Below are 20409 nucleotides of genomic sequence, written 5' to 3'. Positions count from 1 at the left end.
TGTGGCCGCTGGAGGAGAATCAGGAGGGATCCCTTCTAACCAGTATGGAAGGGAATCCTGTTCATCCTTTTCATTCCTAATATGCAGCTGGTGCTCTGTTTTGAAAGACTTGAGAGTGAACACCAGTGCAAGTGCTCTCATCAGTGACTGCAGAGCCTTCCTGGGGATCTGGTGTACAACACACACAGCTAGAAATAGTGGATCCCAAGGACAAAGTGCTAGACAGAGCACTGGTAGATGTAACAGCCAGTGGGAGTCGGACTGACTGTGGAGTTAACTGTAGATGACCCGTTCTCTCTGTGCGCTTGGTCCATTCTTTTCCCTGTCTCCTCTTGATGCTAAGAGCTTCATGAACAAGAATTTCACTCGTGCACCTCTGGAATTCAGAAGTGCACCCACTGGTAGTTCTGGACTCCATAGCTACAATGCTGTTCTCAGTGGCAGAAAGAATCCATAAAATGCTACTGATGAACTACATTGCCCTGAATTACTCACCACACCTCCCCAGTCAGTAGCTGCAGAAGAACTGGTACTTCTGCCTAGTAGCACTGTTGCTACACTCTGGCTCTGACTACTGGAAATTTCTAGTTCTTGCAAGTTCCTATGCCACCTAAATCTCCACTGGCATACAGAAACTGGCATCTGGTGTGAGTCAAGGATCTTCCATCACCACCTTGCTCCAATCAAGGTCTGTGTTCAGGGATCCAATTAGAGAATGGAAGCCCTATGCCTGAAATGCAAGCAAAATGTTCCAAATAATAGATGTTAGAGTACATTGTATAGCAGGGATAGGCAACCTATGGCACGTGTGCCGAAGGCGGCACGTGAGCTGATTTTCGTGGCACTTACACTGCCTGGGTCCTGACCACCGGTCCGGAGGGCTCTGCATTTTAATTTAATTTTAAATGAAGCTTCTTAAACATTTTAAAAACCTTATTTACTTTACATACAACAATAGTTTAGTTATATATTATAGACTTATAGAAAGAGACCTTCTAAAAACATTAAAATGTATTACTGGCACGCAAAACCTTAAATTAGAGTGAATAAACGAAGACTCGGCACACCGCTTCTGAAAGGTTGCCGATCCCTGTTGTATAGCATCCAGGTGGCATTACTAGTAGCAGAATGTTCTGCCCCTGAAACACATTACTGATGTATTATGAGCAAGGCTAAGATTTTATCATGGATATTTTTAGTAAAAGTCACTGACAGGTCACGGGCAAAACAGAAAAATTGTCCCTAACTTTTACTAAAAATATCCCTGACAAAATGGGGATCTGTGGATCTACACACTACTTCAAGTGGGGCAGCTGCAGGGACTAGGAGCTGCCTGGAGCAGCTGCTGGCCTTATATAGCTCACTTAAAGATATGCTCTAGTTCATCTGCAAGTTATTGGATTCAGTGCAGGAATTCTTAAGTGAAAGTCTATGGCCTATGTTGTCAGACTTGATTATCATAATAATCCCTTCTGGCCTTGAACTAAATGAGCCAGCTGGTGTAAATCTGCATAGTCACCTGAGCTACATTGATTTACACCAGCAGAGGATGTAGCCTCTCAAATCTACTCAATGGTGTTAAACCAGTGTACAGCTGTATAGCAGAGCGGTGAATCGAGTCCCACCGAGGCAGCGTTTGCATCATTGAAAGAGACCCAGTATGATTTAGATAGCAATTTAGTCAGACTTAGAAGCAGGTTTTTTTCTTCCCTCTGTGATTCAGAGTTTCTCAGTTATTTTGTGTGAGCAGATGCCTCTGAGGCAGGTGCTCAGAGATCAAGATTAAATTATGCACTGCAGAAAATCTGCAAAATGTATTTCAAGAGCTGGAAACTTGTGACATAGAACAGAAAAACACCCAGGGATATCATCCAAATTTTCAGGTAAACCAATTCTTCAATTAAAGCTGTATTTGCAAACCTCTTTCTCGCTCTCTCTTTTTCTGCCAACTTGTTTCTACAGCTAATTTAAAAGCATCATCATAACAGGAACCAAAGTGAACATGTGACGCAATGTGCATATGGCAACCTAAGCTTTTTGAAAGCATAGTGGTTCCAGCTAATTGGTTTTTAATTTATTTATATTGGCTTGTGAAATTCTGTAGTTACCAGTAAGTAAAAGTACAGACAGGTAATTAAACAAGAATGTTGAGTACAAGAGATGATAAATGGGCTCTGCTGAGCACTGAATATATAGAGGTGAAAGGCAAATGAGTGTGTGTAGTGTATTGTGACACCTGATTATGCTAGCATAAACAATAATTCTTGTCTCCATCTACTACCTTACATCCTAGGATCTCAAAGCACTTTGCAAACATTAATTCAGCCCCACAAAACCTCTGTGAGACCAGGACAGTGTGTACAGGTCATGCATGTCTCCTATATGGTGTCTCTCATGGCCCTCATCTCAGTGGTGCCCTGCTGAGACATGTTATTTTGGTGGAGATAAATCCCAGCAGGCTTTGCAGCGGTCCTGCCACAATGATAGCCCTGAGCTGAGGCAAGTAGTTGCAAAAACAACAAGGAGTCCGGTGGCACCTTAAAGACCAACAGATTTATTAGGGTATAAGCTTTCGTGGGTAACTGAGCCTACTTGGATTCACACCCTTTAAAAAAAAAATCTGGCATGTTGCCATGATGGAGACTAGAAGCCAAAACAAGAAGTTCTTTCTATGTCTTATTGGTTTGGAGTGTACAGACTGTTAAACTGTATGCTGGGGATGTGGCCAGAGGCTTTGCTGGGTTTGATTGTTTAGTTAAACAACAGCCCTGCAAATGAGTCTGAAGTCCTGGAGGAGGTTGTTCTGCCAACCTGAGGCCTCTTGTGAACTCTCTCTTCAGCCTCTCAGACCCATGCCCAGTCATAGAGACTCTGCCCATATGAGAGAAATCAAAATGCTCACCAATTGCTTGTACCCACAGATACCAACAAATGACCTGCAGGTTGTCCATCTTGCACATAATGTGCAAAGATATGGGTTCACCAACAGAAATAAAGATGATTGGCTGAGAGTGGGCCAAACTATTATTAATTGTTATTCAATTATATAAATTTTGAATTGTTCTTAACATAAAAATGTGCTAGGTGCTTTACAGACATGTAAATAAGGAGGGGCAGGGTCTACCCATGTGTATCCAATTGCAGGATCGTGGCCCTGATAAACAACATTCAGAGCAAAAGAGATGTGGTAGGATACAACCCAAGATACACGGCTTCCTCATTAATATTCAGCACCACTGAAGGCAACAATGATAGCAACGCACGAAGCAAATGTGTTAACAGGAGAGAGGAGAGGAGAGAAAATGTGGGCGAGATTCACAGAGCAGGATCTTGCTCCCTGATTCTCAGGGTCAGACCCAGCCCAGTGCACCTTTGAAGCTGATGTCAGGCACCTTTAAATTGCACACTGGCTTTGGGGCCCTAACAAACACTAAGCCAATGGGAAATTGTGGGTCCATCTCCTCAACCCTTCACTAGGCTGAGTGGTGAGATATTGGGGAAGAGGGAGTGATTGATAGAAGGAATCAGTGGACAAGCAGAAGAATGAGTAAGTGAAACTGCATGGATGAATGAATCGATGTAATAATAGAAGGAGAAAACTTGCTACTTCTAAACCTCCTTCCATTGGATGGTCTCAAAACATATTGCAGACATTGATGAATCAATCCACACCACACCCCTGTGAGGAGCAGTAAATATCATTATCTTCATCTCAGCCAAGGTCCAGAAAAGATTAAGTGACTTTATTTATATAATCTATTCATTTACAGGGCGGAAGGGTGGTAAGGCTTTAGGGTGCAGCTCTGCCACAGACATCTTGAGTCACCTTGAGCAAGTCACTTAATTTGTGTCTGCATATTGCATATAGGCAATTTTTTCATACAGTCTTAATAACCGTGTCTGCAAATTAGATCATAACATCACATAGCTTTGTGGCTGAGCCCCAGACTTCTGACATTTTGAAAATCTGACCCACCTCTTATTTTAGAAATGTTATTTTCTCCTTCATTTATCTTGTTCTATATCTTTTGCGACAGCACTGATTTTGGATGAGGGACGAACTTTATCTTTACATATCCTGACTCTTTTTAATTTGTGCCAAACCCTTTAATGGTGTTGAATGCCAGCATGGCCTTTGTTCTAAGATTATTGCTTCCTGACATTGGATAAAGTGATAAAGTGAACCTAATTAAGCTCTTAAAAGCAGACTAGAAGTTCATTTTCAAAGCAAGCAACAATGATCCTTTGACAGCTTTCTGTATCATTGATTCCTCTTTATCGCTGTCCTTAGGTCCAGGGCAGAAGGTTATTAAAGCAAATTAAAATTGGGAGTGAAAATACCAAGAAACCATCCTTTTTACTTTACAGCTACGAAACAGTGGGTCACACACATCCTTGCCAGGCTCTGTATGCAATGACTTCTGAGGGACAGAAAATGTTAGCCAATCAGAGGTCTTCAGTAAGACACACTCATCCATCCTGCACTTCACCAAGCTTGCATGCATTATAGCACCCAATCAGAGGTGATGCGTATGTGTGCGGGGGCGAGGGGAGGGTTACGTGGTCCCCCAGATTTGCTGCTTGGCTTGTACAGAACATGCTCAAGAACACTGAGCATGCTCAGTAACACTGATGAAACCATCTGCCCTCACTCTGTCCCCTCACTATCGCCAGGCACGGGTCATCTCTGCACCCAATCCTCCAATGTTCCAAGTGCCCTCAACTCCAATTGGCTCCAACACATCAGTGAGCAGCTTGGTTTCTTTGGCCTCAAGACCTAGGCTGCCCTCTCCTGAACATATAATGATGTTACCTATCTCTTATACAGTGCATTTCATCAGTCGATCTCAGAGTGCTTCATAGTCTTTCATGTATTTATCCTCCCAACAGTCCTGTGAGGTGGGGAAGAGCTAAGACTCTCATTGTACAGATGGGGACCTGAGACACAGAGAGAGCGAGTGATTTACTTAAGGTCACACAGGGAATCTGTGTCAGAGCAGGGAACTGAACCTTGTTCCTAAGCTGGGACCGCTAACTACTGGACCAGCCTTCCCATTTGTGTTGTTATATGTGTTGGCTGCATTGCATGAGGACTGTGTGGAGCATGAGGCATGTGGAGAAGATGAGATAAGGAAACAGTACATCTTTGACTACTGCAGCTGAGTGTTATCCAAAAGGGGAATCAACTGGCAGCCCCAGAGATGATCACTGGGTTTCCAATGATTTGTCTTCCAGCTCTTGAACTCCTTCTGAGAACAAACCCCATATTCCCCCCTTCCCCAACATCTTACTAGGGCATGGCTAAATTCACCAGCCATACGCTCATTCCGCTGGCTAGGGAGACCACGCTGAAGATTCCTGTGAGATTGCTTGATGAGATGGAGAGAACAGGGGCTAGGGAAGAGACTCCAAGTAGAGTGTTTTACCCCGCTCTCCAAGAGACGTAGGGCCAAATTTTAAAGGTATCAGACATCTAGGTGCCTAGTAGAATTTTCAAAGGCACCTAGATGCGCAACTCCCATTTAAATCAATGGAGCCTAGACATTTTTGAAAATCCCACTAGGCGCCGAACAGCCTCATTAGGCACCTAAACACCTTCCAAAATCTGTCCCTTAGTGCCCTGTAGAACAAGATAAATTAAGGAGAAAATAAATTTCTAAAATAAGAGGTGGGTCATTTCAAAATGTCCAAACTCTGGGGCTCAGCCACAAAGCTATGTGCAGTTGTGCTCTAATTTGCAGACACAGTTATTAAGACTGTATGAAAAAATTGCCTGTATGCAATACACAGACACAAATAGCCAATGTCTGCCTCACTTGCGGTGTCTGAATGCATAAGTTAAATGCAGAACTGAACGCAGTTTTTAAACACATGACCCTAGGCTTCTGTTGCTTTGCAAATCTCACTCTGGATATGCATGTTATTATTTGTATGACAGGAATGCCTAGTTGAATTTGGCAAAAAAAAAGTCAATAGTAAATTAGCCAAAAAATGCACTGGATGGGAACACTGAAACTATTCACAAATTCTGGTTGAATCTATCAGATAGTTTCAGCTGTAATGAATCCATGGCTATATTCAGTTCTAGAGCCTTAAAATTCCACCTACCCTACAAGGTGAATTCCACTGAATAGCACTGAGTTCCTGTAACAAGGATCAATTGAATATTAAAGCCCTAGAAAGTCATACTGGCAGCATAAAAGTGTAGCCTAGAGATAGAAGCTCTAGCACCTTCATCTCTAAAAACATAGAACGATACCATTTCAGCTCAAATAAAATCTTCCTTCCCACTCAGCTATCAATAGCAGTGTGGGTTTTACAATGAATAGGCCAGCCATCAGGGAGGAGTGGTAACTCACTGCCAGTAAGTTAAATACTTCCCCTGCAGTTAGATAAAACTTGTCCTCTAACACCCAGTATTCACACATGTTCAGATCCAAAAGCAGGATACCAGTCTGTACCAAAGCTGCATGTAGAGAAGCCATGGCCATCAGCAATCCTGTGCATATGCAACATTAGGTAGAACTTTCAGCTTCAGAAATGCAGGCCCAAATGAACCCCTCCTCAAGAGGTGACTTTGTTCCACTGTGACCTGCTACCTCTTCTCTAGAGTTTTTAGGGGAGGACCAAGGGCCTGTTTCTCACTCTGCTGTCAGGAACCATGAGTGTTCCTCAGCTGAGCCTGGACTAGCTCATTTATCCTTCAGGAAAGTTAATGAGTTCAGCTGGGCTGCAGCAGAATCATCTAATTGTCCAGCCTGCCTGATTGGCTGAAATGAACCAACAGGTCTGCTTTTAAGCTCAACAACAGCAGCAATAGCAGGTCTCTGACTGCTCAGGGCTTATGTCCACAACTGGTCTTGTGTCTGCCTTGTTCCTGCTCTAACCAACCCCTGCTTCCTTTCCTGCCTCTGACTCTTGGCTTGACTTCTGACTAGCTTTGACCTGTGGCTCTGGTTATTGAGTCCTGCTCAGACTGTTGGCTTGTGTCCTCTGGCTCCTGATGCCTGTCTCTGGCTCTAACTGCTAGGTAAGATTGCCCATATCCTGGCTTTCATGTTGGGAGTGGTGTCTTATGCAGAAGGCTGGCAGGCCTGTTCCCACCCCAATTTCAGGAGGCCTCTTCATGTGCTCCTTAATGTCTCCTCAGTTAATGGGAAGCTTTCTCCCTTTTCTGCATTCTGCCTGCAGTGCTGCCCCTGATTCAGCTATCTTGGCACTGTCTAGCAAAATAATCTGAATACCTGACTACATAACTCATTCAGCAAGCCACTTAAACACTATAAGCCCCTGCTTCAACCCCATTGTCTTCACAAGTAATCCTGGTCTGAAGCGATAGGATGAAGTGAGGCCTAAGATGTTAAAATTTTGGAAACTTGAGTCTGGGGGGGCAGGAAAGCAATGTGGGGTGAGTTAGCATTGATATATGGGGGAGCTCACCTTTCCTATGTCTATAGCTCTGACTACAGTGTAGCAGAAGATGGGCAATGAACTATGGTGATGCAATGTATTGTGACAGGAATCATTATTCTGCACTAGTTCACTGTACTCCTTTCTTTAATCAAATGTCTGTTTCTGTTTCCTGAGCAACTCCTTGTTACATGGTGTCAGCCAGTGGTCACAACAGCAGGCACTCTAACCCATCACAGAGATGTTATATATATACTCATATGGATCTGTGTGGGTGTATCTGTGTTCCAATAGCTACACTAACATGACTACCTTATGAGGAAATTGCATAGTCTACAATATGTAATCAGTCATTTAAGCTTTGCTTTTAACAAGAAAAACAGAAATCAAAAATATGATGTGCTACCATTAGTACCTGAAACTGGAAAATATGGCCAAACATTATGGAGACAAATGTGACCCAAACTCAAATCAAGAGAGGAAGGAGGTCCTTGTCATTATGGTACTGTTAGGAGTCAGAAGATGAGGACCTATTCCTGGCTTTGCCATAGACTTCCTGTGTCTTTGGAAAAGCCACTTAATCGCTCTGTTCCTTAGTTTCCTACCTGTAAAGCAGGGATAATGCTTCCTTTCTCTCACCTTTGGTGTCTTTTGGCTACTTAGATTGTGTACAGCACCTAACACAATGGGACCCTGATCTTAGCTGGCATCTCTGTGCTACTGCAGTACAAATAAATAAGAAATAAAATAACAATAAGAAATAACATATATATGATCCCAGTTGTATTGTAGAAGAAACAGTTCAACGTAACTGTTATTTAGTTCTTCTTTTCATTTGATTCCAGTAACAACCAGATGAGCCAGAAACCAGGCTTCTTCTAACTGAACAAGAGTTGTAATATCTAATAAATTATAGGCTTTAAAAAAAAAGCCACTAAATAAGTCTGGTGCACTGATTTTCATGGTCTAGTGGGATTTCTCAAGCACTAAAACTCTGTAATGTAAACAACCTTTCTAGTAAAAATAATTCTTTAGTCTTTAAAAACAATTTTAAGAACAGTGAACACCATGTAAAAAAACAAATCCCAAATGCAAGATATTACATTATAAAAAATATATACACATGTCCTTTATAAGATAACAATTTGAATTTCTAGAAGAAAATATTGGGCTAAACACCTCAATGAAAACCTGTTAAGGAGTGTTCTTCTTTGTGCAGTAATGTATACTTGCAAATATGTGTCATTGTTGTAAAATATTTTTGACTATAGATGACTCACCAATAGAAAAATAATATCCTTCAGTTCATTGACTTTGTCAGTCAATAGTCAATAAAATGTGACCCAGAAATATCAATGAATATTTTCAATCTATCTGGCAACTCAAAATGATAACAAATACCAACTGGTTCAGATGACAATAGTAGTACCTTTTATCCCTTGGAGCAATAAATGCTAAGTCCTAAGATTGGGCATTTTACCCATAATTGAAGGCAGGAAGGGTTAGGCATTGGGGCTAGACTCTGCCCATGGTTACATTGATGTAAATACAATAAAATCAACAGGCTTTCTGGATTTACACTAGTAAAATCAGAATCTGGACAAGGGAATCTGTGATAGTAGTTGAATAACCTCTGGTTTTCTCATGCTGGAATTCAGCATTCACACTATGCTGATTTTTCAGGTTTTCATTTGCTGGGTAGCTTCCCATAGGTATATAAAAGAGCCCACTTCAAGAGGAACAGTCTGTCTAACAACTTAAGTGCTAGAAGCAAATATTTCCTCACTGTCAGTTAGCAGGAACTTTGGGGTAGTCTCGCTTCTTACTACTTTTATTATCTGTTCTACAATAGTTTCTAAAGGCTCCAACCATATTGATGGCCCCAGTGGACTAGGCACTGAACAAACACATATTATAGTTGGTTAGACAATTATGTGTCAGGGATAGTCTATAATACTTAGTCCTACCTTGAGGGCAGGGGACTGGACTAGGTCCCTTCCAGTCCTCCTGTTAAGAAACAGTCCTGACCCATTAAATAGGTAAAGGGAAATGGAGAGGGGAAGTGACTTCTCCAAGGTCACACAGCACGTCCGTGACACAGCTGGGAAGAAAACTGAGGTTTTCTGAGTCTCTATTCAGCACCTTCTCCATTAAACTACCTCTCATTTTTGCTGTTCTTTGTAACACTAAGTGCACCTTTGAACTGGGTGAGATCATCCTACACACCGTAGTTCCTGTGCTTACACGGGACTAGGCAGTAGTGGATTTTAGTCCTGCCACATCCATTCAGGGGTATTTTAAAAAAAAAAGGGGGGGGGGAATGGAAGTTGACGGGCAGAGCAAGGTGACACTTGCTGGAGGGAGCTGATTTTTAGCATTCAATGCACACCCAATTCTGTCAGGAGACTCACTCCTCAACTGGTCCTATAAACAGCTGTTGCTGGATAGATGAACAAATTGGTGTTTGTGGATAGAAAGGAAGCTCTGGAGACACCTCCTGACTGGCAGCAACATTTCAGAATGAACCCTCACAGGCCCCCGATTATGTTACTGCACCTCATGGTCAGAGAAGGTGGACTCTGGAAGACCAATTGGAGTTTTCCTTGTGTCAGGCCTGTGGGGTCAGTCTCTGAGGCTTGGAATAGCCTGCTGAGAAATCAGAGACTAGAAGCCAAGTCCAACTTAATGTCATGGGATGCAACTCCACTGGGTTGGAAGTGGTTGCATGCACTTATGGCAGTGGATGCAAGAGAGTCTTGGACATAAGAGGTGAGATGGTTAAAGTGGTTGGTCTGAAGCCACTCAAACCTTTTCCGGTCAGCAGTTCAAATACAATGTATGTGAAAACAGCTTTTTGATCCCTGCTACTTGACCTGCATTTGAACTGGAGAGTCTTATACACTGCTTACAATTAAAACTTGTACAGTACTTCCTTTGGAAGTAGATGTTTTCATGTTAAATGTGGAATATGCAGTACTTGGTATAGGAAATACCTACATATAACAAGCATATACCATTAATTCATTGTAGAAATAATAATAGCAACAATGAGCCAGAAACTGATTTAATGCTAATGGAGCGATCACATTCTCAGTATCACTGGGCAATTTTAGGAAAAGGAAAATAATTTCCAGCAAGTAGCATAGACATAGAAAGCATTAACATTAAGTATCTTTAATATAGACTTCAACCAGAAACTGCATATAACATAAGAGATGTTCATGCATTTTTGATGTGATCTCACTCGTCCATAAGGAGCCTTTGAACTAATGTCAAAATATTACATATATACATCACCCTTTCCATTTTAGCCCCTTGTGCATTACTTCATATAAGTCATCATTAATATGTATTAACTTGAGTCCACTTCGTTTTATTACTAGTAGATTTTTAAAGTTATATGTTGCTGAACTTTAAAAAAAAAAAAAACATTTTTTTTCTTTTTTTTTTTTTTTTTGACTCTTGCTTTCCAGGGTCAGTCTGGGGCTGCTCTTCATCTCACTCATTTGAAGGCTTACATTAATAATCCTTTGGGGAGCCAATCCCTTTTTGCACAATTTATAAAGTTATGCACAGTGGCTCAAATGCAATTCATGCAATGGATTAAGAAGAAGCCATTTTTCCTGTGTGTGTTATACAGGCATGGCGGCAGCCTGCAAAAGACTAATATGGCAATGCCGATTGTCTTTTTTTAAAGAATTTTTTGCCTAGATACTATAATGATGGATGCATACCCAGACACACCTTTTTCTAGCAGTACTGTATTTTAGAGGCTAAATTAAAATGTTGTGTCCTAAATAGTCAATGGGTGTTGTATATGTATGAGCCTGGTATTCTTCATTTCCTGTCCTAAAGAAAGATAGATTACTTAAGCCCAGGGCCGGCTCTAACTTTTTTGCTGCCTCAAGCAGCAAAAAAAAGCGCCGCCCCCCGAGCGCCGCCCCGCGCCACCCCCCCCCCCCGCGCCCCCCCCCCCCGAACCCCCCCCCCCCCGCGGAATGCTGCGCCACGCTCCCCCCGCCGCCCCTTACCAGGTTCCGCCCCAAGCATGTGCTTGGTTGCCTGGTGCCTCGAGCCGGCCCTGCTTAAGCCTGGTCTACACTAGGAAATTAGTTCGGTATAACTGTTGCTGAGGGGTGTGAAAAATCCACACTCCTGTGGGGCACAGTAAACTGACCTGACCCCTGGTGTAGCCAGTGCTAGGTCGACTGGAGATTTCTCCTGACAACCTAGCTACCACTTTTCAGGGAAGTGGAATACCTACGCCACTGGAAGAACATCACCCATGAGTGTAGGTTGCATCTTCACTGAAGCACTACAGCAATGCAGCTGCTGCAGCATTTTAAGTGCAGACAAGCCCTGTGGTTGCACACTCTTTGGGGCAGGAATATTCTGTTTGTAGAGTGCCTGGAAAAATGGGATTCCTTGGCACTACCACAATACAACTATTTTATTTTTAATTTTATTTTATTGTCTTATAGTTTGCAAGAGACTCGGGTAAATCTCACTGATGTAGACATTCCCATAGATGTCTTGCATTAAGTAGTCTGACAGTGTGTCTGCAGTCTGCCTACCTACGTTCCCTTGGCAACTTCAACTTGACAAAATATTCTTTTCTTCCTGTCCTAAACCATTGTGTTGCTGTGGGCTGTTCGGTGCCAGATTTTGCCCCAGAGGTGGCTCTGCTGTCATGGGGTTTCAATTCATTCAAACTGTATCACTGATGAGTGGGGGATAAACTGAAAATGCAACTTTGTTACGCTCTCAGAGCAGGGATGGTTTTAACACAGGGGTTTTACAAACTTAATATAAAACAATCAATCATAGCTTGCACAAGTCTCACACCTGCTCCCTCGCTGGGGCACGACAACAGCCCTCCCGGGACCACACTCTATTTCCCTGCTGGATTCCTTTGAACCTCTTCAGCAGAGCTCCAAATTCTTAAAGGGACAGGGCACAGCCTGAAATGGACAGACCTCACCTAAATATAACCCTGGCATTTCATCACAAGTGCTACATAAGGAGCAAATGGTGCACTTTGCTGTACCATGAGCCCAGGCAAATGAATCACGTCTCTTCATTCCAAACCTAATATCCACCTTGCTGACACAAGGCAGCCGAGAGAATCCAAATATTGATGCATTTCAAAATAATGCTGCTTACTTCCCAGTGGTCAGCAGGATTCATTTTCTTGCTTCTACTGAAAGGATAGTAGAGTGCCAAATACTAATAAATATTGAATTTGATACTCTTACTCAAGGTTTAATAGGAAACATTTGCCTTGAGGAAAACCTAACCAACAAAGCAAATAGCAGCTACCAAGTGAGGGCTGGTTATTTCCTAAATTGCTTTGTGGTCCCTTAGCTTTGATATTGTTCCCTCAGACTGCATTATACCATCCTTCAAATCTTTCCCCATTCAGTAGGCAGTCATTTATGGCCGCCAGTCCCATTGCTATCCTAATTCCCAGTAGACATGGGGGGAAATGGAGCTTAATTTCTTTCCTGTATGAAGAGCGAGTTTGAAGGATGTGGAACTACATCCTCAGCTGGTATAAACTGGCTTAGCTTCATTGACCGGGGAGCTACTCTGACACCAACAGAGGATCTAGCCCTTAAAGAGTTCCCATACATTCTGTTTTCCAGAACACCCGCTGTACTATGCACTGCATTTTATTTTGCAGGAAAATAAGGGCCCACACTAGAGGCCCTGGTCCTGCACCCCTCACTGCTTTCAGCAATTCCATGTCACTAAAGGCTGCGGGCTCAGGTCCTCGTGTCTGGAGATGGGGCTGTCCTGCGTGGGGAGGGGAAGGTGTATTGTGACCAGAGGTGGTCTGCCTGTTCCTAATGCTGCTAGAGGTTGTGTTTGAAAATGCTTTCTATCAGGCCTCACTGCCCCTTTAGAGAAGGTGCAGCATGCATTGCCCCTGAGACCAAGTAGGGTCTATTAGCTGGAGACGTGAATTCAATTCCCTAATGTGCCACAGACCTCCTCTGTGATAGTGGGCAAGTCACTTAAGCCCAGATCTTCAAAGTTACTTGGGCACCTAAGTCCTACTGATTTCACAGTTTCTCTGTGCCTCAGGTCCCCATCTGTAAAATGGGGATCATAGCACCTCCCGGGGCGGTGTGAGGATAAACACATTAAAGATTGGAAGGCACTCAGATAGCGTGGCAATGGGGGCCATATAAGTACCTAAAATGATAGGTAGCATATAGTCAATTGGGCCACAACTTCTTCCTCAGCACAAATTGTCCAGGCATGCTTCTATTGGGCGTGGTCAACAACAACTCTAGCATATCATAAATTGCACTGATATTCTGTTAAATATATTGCATGTTGATAGAGCATGATAGCACAGGTTCACACTGCCCCTTAACTGTTTCCCCCGTGTATACAGTAGAGCAGGGATCGGCAACGTTTGGCACACGGCTCGCTAGGGTGCTTACCCTGGCGGGCCAGGCCAGTTTATTTACCTGCTGACACGGCAGGTTCGGCTGATCGCGGCCCACGCTGGCCGCGGTTCACCGTCCTGGGCCAATGGGGGCGGCGGGAAGCGGCGCGGGCGAGGGATGTGCTGGCCGCGGCTTTCCGCTGCTCCCATTGGCCCGGGACGGCGAACCGCGGCCAGTGGGGGCCGCGATCGGCCGAACATGCCGTGTCATCAGGTAAATAAACTGGCCCGGCCCGCCAGGGTGCTTACCCTGGTGAGCCGCGTGCCAAACGTTGCCGACCCCTGCAGTAGAGCCTCAGATACGAACACCTGGGGAATGGAAGTTGTTTGTAACTCTGAACAAAACGTTATGGTCCTTTCAAAAGTTTACAACTGAACATTGACTTAATACAGCTTTGAAACTTTGCTATGCAGTAGAAAAATGCTGCTTTTAATCATCCTAATTTAAATGAAACAAGCACAGAAACAGTTTCCTTACCTTGTCAAAACTTTTTTAAACTTTATTTTTTTAGTAGTTTACATTTAACACAGTACCGTACTGTATTCGCTTTTTTTGGTCTTGGCTGCTGCCTGATTGCATACTTCTGGTTCCAAATGAGGTATGTAGTTGACGGGGCAATTCATAACTCTGGTATTCATGCGGTATTTTGATAACATCTGCATGTGGAAATTCAGTGTGAATAACATCATCTCCCCCATGGAGATGGTGTGCTGTAGTGCAAGGGACATGTTTTAACAGAGAGATCATCTCAGAGAGAGGCTACGAGTCGGTCATGGATTCTGTGATTTTATGTGACCTCCGCAACTTCAGTCCCACGTGGCTAGGCTCCGACTTCTATGATTTATTGTTTGTTGCCCACGTTTGTTGCCCGCATCCTGTCTGACTCTTACTAAAAATACCCATGACAAAATCTTAGCCTTACTCTGACCACCCATCCTCCCATTTATCTCCACAGTTGAGTAACATTATCTTGTATAGATTGACAGTATGTCCAAAAGGAAAGGGACTAAGGGCTTGGTTATACCTGAACTGCTACAGCACTTCAGTGTAGACACTACCTATGCCGAAAGGAGGGATTCTCCATTGACCTAGCACAGTCTACATTGGGGGTGAGGTTGGCTTACCTATATGGCTCAGGGGTACAGATTTTTCACACAGTCTGAGCTATGTAGCTGGGTTGTCCTAACTTTTTAATGTAGACCAGGCCTAAGACCACCAACTCATTTCCCAAACAGTAGTTCTTCAAGCAGTCATTAGATCAGTATGTTTTCCATTGTGGTCAATGGATCATCAGAGTTCTAAGGAGTGGTCAACAGAATTTCTGATAACTAAGCAGTGGAGGCCTAGGGACTTTGGAGAAGAGGTTGGCAGTGAGCTCTTTCTTATGAAGTGGTCTGGGAAAATGTAAGAATCTGAGCACCACAACATTAGGAGGGAATGACTTTCAGATTGTGCTGACACCAGCCAGATTCCAACCAGTGATTTAGCAGATTAAGAATTTGCATCTCTGTATCCATTTATCTGACTCATCTATTCCTCCCCACAGGGAAAGTTTCCAGTGGGGCACTTTCACTTGATGCCTGATACAGTTCATCCATCTGGCAAGTAGGAGGCAAAGAAAGAAAAGGCTTGAGGCTAAAGTCAGTATTAGTCTGCCTCCTGGCTGACCCGTATTTAACTGCAATGACCTGTCATGGGCCTTAACTCAAGTTTACAGGTAGAGTTTTTATCTTTGTCATTATAATATATATACCTAAGCCTCCCAGCTATGAAGACCATGCATCCTTCTGTGGTTGCCTGTCTGTATTGGATGCAATTATCCCTTTCAAAGGTAAGCACTTCAGGGTAGAGCAGCGGTTCTCTAACTGTTGGTTGGGACCCCAAAGTGGGTCGCAACCCCATTTTAATGGGGTCGCCAGGGCTGGTGTTAGACATGCTGGGGCCACAGCTGAAGACTGAGAGCTTCGGCCCAGGGTGGCGGGGCTCAGGTTACAGGCCCCCTGCCTGGGGCTGCAGCCCTGGGCTTTGGCACCCCCCAAGTCAGGGCAGCAGGGGCTTGGGTGGGCTCAGGCTTTGGTCCTACAGTATTTTTTATTGTCAGAAGGGGGTCGTCGTGCAATGACGTTGGAGAGGTATTTGAGCACATTCAGCTCTCTAGAACAATTGGGTGCAATCATAGTGGAGTTGCCACCCTGATACCATGGCTGCTCTTGGCTCTGTTCTTTGTCTGGCATTTCTGACCCATTGTATGCAGTCAAAAATAGATACATTGGGCCAGATTTTCATCTCAGCTACACTAGTGTACAACTGGAATATGTATGATTTACACCCATGTAACTGAGATTGGAATCTGTCCCATTTTGCTTTACCTTCAAAAAAATTTCTACCTCAAGCACTGTTTTTCTGTTTAGCTATTGACTGTTGGCAGCTCTGCTGGAAAGAATCAGCAGAAGAGCTTGAAATTTCTGAAGGAAGGACAGAGATACATAATTTCATCTATAACATCTATATAAACAGGAAACGTTTTCACTGTTCTTCCATTTAATGTGATTTTTAAAATGTTCTCTAAAATTTTTGTGTGTCTGGGAAAATAGTTGCTACAGAGTTAAGGTTTAAAACAGTACATTTTTAGGACTGCATATCAATAGTATTGTACATCATTCAACATTTTATGATGAGATGAGCTATGACTTGATGATATAAATCAAGCAACTATGCTATAATGCAGACCTATATCTGGTGTACAGTAAATTTTAGGTACCTGATTCTGATCTCACATGCACAGATTTTACACCTTGAATTATATTGACTTCAAAGGAGTTTTCCAAGATGTACATTTTATTATTTGTATTACAGAAATGCCTACAAGCCGTAATCGGAGATCAGGGCCCCATTGTGCTAGGTGCTGTACAAACACAGAGTATAAGAGTCCCAACCCCAGACAAGCCTATATGAAATAAGGCACACAAATGAAAAACAGGCAGACAATAAGTACTACAAGCAACCTAAATGCCACATATCAAAGGTACAGAACTCATTGGTTATGTTTCTCTCTCAGATTCCGAGCAGTGTTCTAGAATGAGTTGGTAGACTCAGATTGACATTAGACAACATGACAAAGGTCTACATCACCATAATTGGCATCCTTGTCATTCTCCGTACAGGAATTAATGGGCTATGAAGACTGGACTACTGTCTCACCAACAGAAGTCTGTTAGACTTAAGCACATTGGCAGGGAGAATGGGAAAGTTTGCATTGTGACAGCCCTTTCTGGGTATGTTCCTTGGCTGAATAGTGTGCTGCTATCTTCACAGCTGTCAAGCCAGCACTATCCACCAGCACATAATTCTCTTCTAAATTAGAGAAGAAAAGAAAAAAAGTACTTGACTAATAAACAATGTTATCACCCAAAAGCACAATAGAGCTTGTCATGGATGCAGGCTTGTATTGAGCTGGTAGTACTAGATATAATTTACTGAATCGGCTCTCTCCCAAATAGAGTAGTGCCTTTGATCACATATCTGTAATGTCCTTACTTATTAATTGAATATAATAATGCAAATAGTCATGGCAAAGATTTCATATCTCTACTCTGCATGCGGCATTCCCTTTTATTTTGCGGCAGAAATAAAAGGAAAAGCCATTTGACTTCCTAGATAAGCAGCTGGAAGGTCAGTGTGATGTACAGTGTTACACTTACTGGAAAGTGGCATAAGCAATTGTGCAAAGTCAGCTGAAGAAGTTGGGTTATTTTGCTTGACCCTTTGCGAATCCCAAAGACCCTTCATGAGCCATTCATTCGAAGCACCTTGTAGCTCTGGTTTATATGGGTAATATAAAAGAAGTGGTGAAATGGCTCAGCATCTAAATTGGAAACTGTTGTACACATACATTTTAAAGTCTCTGGATTGGCTGCTAGATTTAATATCAGTATTTAGCTGAGCATTACTAAGTATTGCTCAATTAATTCTGATATTCATCTTTGCCTGAAATGTAGTTGAATTCCTCAAATACTGTGTGAATAATCTCTAGGGTTCACATTTCCTCAAAATACTCATAATACCTGATTCAATGTGATTTTCTTATAACTTCATTGTTAGGCTGAATTCTGCCACCTTGCTCACTCTACGTAGCACCTTATTCCATGATTAGTCCCACCGACTACAGTGCTACGCATGGAGTAAGGTGCTACTCTAAATGTGAAATCCTGGCCTCACTAAAGTCCGTGGCAAAACTGATAGACTGGTAAACAATTATGGGGATGGGTCAGTTATACAGACTAATCTGCCTTATTTGGTAAGGTGGGCTCATCTGAACAACATGTGTTTTAAAACAGCTAAGTGTAAGGTCCTACATCTAGGAACAAAGAATGAAGGTCGTATTTACAAGATAGGAGACAGTATCCTGGGATGCAGTTCCATTGAAAAGGACTCAGGGGTGTTGGTAAATAGCCAGCTGAACATGAGTTCCAGTGAGATGCTGTAGGTAAGAGGGCAAATGTGACCTTTGGATGTAGAAGCAGGGGAATATCAAGTCGGAGTAGGGAGGTGGTATTGACTCTACATATAGCATCACTGAGCCAATTACTGAAATACTGTGTCCAGTTCTGGTGTTAACGCTTCATAAAGTAGGTTGGAAAATGGGAGAGGGTTCAGAAAAGAGCTATAAGAATGATTTGAGGACTGGAAGACATGCCTGATAGCGAGAGTTAAAAAGCTCAATCTATTTTTGTTTATCCAAGACTAGGTTAAGAGGTGACTTGATCAAAGTCCAGGGATACCTACATAGGGAAAAGTTATCGGATATAGATAGCTCTTTAACCGAAAAAAAGCAAAATGGAAGCTGGTGGTTGGAAGCTGAAGCTGGGTATATTTGAATCAGAAATATAATGCAATTTTTTTTTAACAATTAGGATAATTAACCATTGGAACAACTTAACAATGGATGTGGTGGATTTTCCATCCCTTGAAATCTTTAAATCAAGACTGGATATCTTTCCAAAAATATGCTATAGCTCAAACAAAAGTTATGGGCTTGATGCAGAGATAACTAGATCAGGTTCTAAGGCCTGTGTTATGCAGGAGGTCAGACTAGATGATCAAATGGTCCCTTCTGTCCTTAAAATTCATGAATCTATGACATGATTAACATTTATAAAACATCTAAAGAAGGTAGATCATGAGCTTATGTTTTCCCTGTCTCATAACACAAGAACAAGTGAACAGTCCTTTAAATTAAAAGGTAGCAAATTCAAAAGTGATGTGTGAAAAAGTATTTCCTTTCATGTAATTAGACTTTGGAACTCATTGCCCCTGGAATTTGTTGAGGCCAAGAATTTAACAAGATTAAAAAAGAGATTAGATATTTACATGGATGGAAGGACTATAGAGGGTGATAATAGGAACAAAAATTTTGGAAGGGATATAAACATCATGATTCAAGCCAATCTCTAACTCTTATTGATCAGGATGAGACCTAAAGCAGGGGCAGGTCCACTGACGGGGGCAAAGGGGGCAATTGTCATGGGGCCCGGATGATTTAAAAGGTCCCGGGGGGCCCTGGCCACTACCCCAGGCCCTTTTAAATCGCCCAGGTGGGCCACAGGGCTCTTAGCCATTGATTCTTTATGGAGTCCTATACAAGTAGGACCTTGAACATGCACAGAGCTAAAACTCAGACTACTCAGGTTTATTTTAGTTTAACTCCTCTCTAACTACACGACAAGTGAAATGAGTTTGGGGAAGGAAGGGATCTACTCCTACTCCCCTCCTTGCATGAATCACAAAACTGCTGTGTTCTGACATGGTGAAACCTTGTTACAGGTTGAGTTAAAACCCCATTGAGATTAATAGGTATGAAATCATCCTAAGTAACTAAGTATAAGCCCCTAAGACAAAAGGTGTGTGTGTGTGTGAACCCACCATCGAGCTTTTGGGTGAGTATTGTTTTGGGTTGGGTGCGGGGGGGAAGAGATCATGCAAATACTGAGACTGGACAAGAAAAAAGAGAGAGGAAGAGGTAAGAAAGCTCAACAGGAGTCTGTGGGCACAGTGTGACCCGGAAAAGGCTGGAGAGAAAGCTTTGGGGTCTGGTGTTGTCTGAAGAGGTTTGAGGGCAGTAAGCGAAGAATCTGCTCCTTTTGTTTTTGATTCCTTCTGTATTCAAACACAAAGGACTTTGTACATCCCTTGTAAATAAACAAGATGGTATCCATGAAAATACCAGGCTCCACCAACTTGTACTTTCAATTGGAACACCCCAGGGTCATGAACTTTGACTAGTCACTTGGGCCAAAAGGGAGCAACATTTGTAAAAACTGACAATTTAGTCAGGCTTTGCTCCGGAGAGATTTGGGACTAGAACACTGTGTAGGGTAGGAATGAGTATTTGCCCAGCTCCAAACAGAGTCTCAAGCATCTTTGGTATGGTTTATAAAATCAGCAGCATTTCTCTCTAGAATTTTAGCCCTGTGTATTCAGCCTTACTCTTGCGATTAGGTAATTATTTGTATTAATAAATACTAATACTAGAAGAGTTGAA

Source organism: Terrapene carolina, unplaced genomic scaffold, assembly GCF_002925995.2.
Source record: "Terrapene carolina triunguis isolate 2854851 unplaced genomic scaffold, T_m_triunguis-2.0 Scaffold42, whole genome shotgun sequence".
Taxonomy (NCBI): Eukaryota; Metazoa; Chordata; order Testudines; family Emydidae; genus Terrapene; species Terrapene triunguis.
The sequence above is the reverse complement of the archived record's forward strand: the minus strand, read 5'-3'. Positions refer to the sequence as shown.